Source organism: Rhipicephalus sanguineus, chromosome 10 (assembly GCF_013339695.2).
Source record: "Rhipicephalus sanguineus isolate Rsan-2018 chromosome 10, BIME_Rsan_1.4, whole genome shotgun sequence".
NCBI lineage: Eukaryota > Metazoa > Arthropoda > Arachnida > Ixodida > Ixodidae > Rhipicephalus > Rhipicephalus sanguineus.
The window spans coordinates 97,005,351-97,006,538 of record NC_051185.1 but is presented as its reverse complement, the minus strand read 5'-3'; the positions used below and the strand labels follow the sequence as shown (position 1 = coordinate 97,006,538).

The following is a 1,188-nucleotide window of genomic DNA, read 5'->3' as shown; positions in this document are numbered from 1 at the left end:
AGTTGTTACGTTTATGTTGGGATGCGTCCTTATACCGACACTACATCCCACAAGCGTCTTCTCGCAGCAAGCGTCGTGTTCTTGGTATCGTGGAAGACTACTTTACTAATGCGAGAAAAATCATTTTGCTCTTTAGTGTCCCTTTAATGATGTTATAGATGGGGGATTCGAGAAAGGCTTATACAAAAATGCTCCGTTTTTCTCATCAGCGTCCCAACGAGTGTTTTCAGGCAATTTTCAATATTCAATGAATTTTCTCTTGTCTTAACTCGTCAGTTGAAGATGCTTCATCCTTAATTCTCATAGCTATTAGGGGTCCCGCCTGTATCGGGTTCCCATTATTCAATGTTAATGTTTGATACAGAACCCCGTTTCTCTATTACTTATACCTTTTCTTCCCTTTTTTAGGCCTCCCTGCGTTTATTTTACTATTGCTAATCGCTAGATATTCGGAGCTGTAAGTGGCAATAGCGCGAATAGCGGCGGTGTCCTGTGACGCTTTGTGCAACTATACTGCCACACGCCCTTATTTCTTCATTTTGGTCTGGGGTTTGCCTAGCCGCGGTGGTCTAGTGGTTATGGCGCTCGACTGCTGATTCGAAGGTCGCGGGATCAAATCCCGGCCGCGGCGGCCGCATTTTCGATGGGGATGAACCTGTTTGAGGCCCGTGTACTTAGATTTAGGTGCAAGTTAATGCACCCCAGGTGGTCGAAATTTTCGGAGCAATCCACTACAGCGTCTCTCATTATCATATCGTGGTCTTGGGACGTAAAACGCAGATATGATTATTCATATTGGTGTGATTGGGTTTAACTAGCAAACAACTGTTGACACCACTCGGCGCAATCCGCGCCGCATTGTTTCGGAAGCTTCGCGATTTTCCTTATTGTTCTAAAATTTCGCGCAGCACGCGAGTAGTCCAGTTTAATCGGGAGTTTGCGTGAGCATCAGTGATAACGCTAGATGGTTTGATCCCTGATGTATAAAAGACGACGCGTTCAGCCGATGATCGCATTACCGACGCCCGATGACTGTGATCACCGCTTTCAGCGTGCTGCGTGCTTCGCTTGTACTTTCAGTTACTTAGTTTTCTTGGCACAAGTTAGCTATGTAAAGTGTTTAATTTCTACAACTGTCGCCTTCTTAATCAGTACTATACCACGTGGCAATAGAATACGTCTGAGACG

General features: G+C 45.2%; 1 non-coding gene across 1 annotated transcript; it reads left to right on the top strand.

Moving 5' to 3' along the window:
* The first annotated feature begins 558 nt into the window (after positions 1 to 558).
* Positions 559 to 631, top strand: Trnas-gcu (transfer RNA serine (anticodon GCU)). Its single transcript has one exon. It is a non-coding gene; the product is annotated as a tRNA-Ser (tRNA).
* Positions 632 to 1,188: the final 557 nt, after the last annotated feature.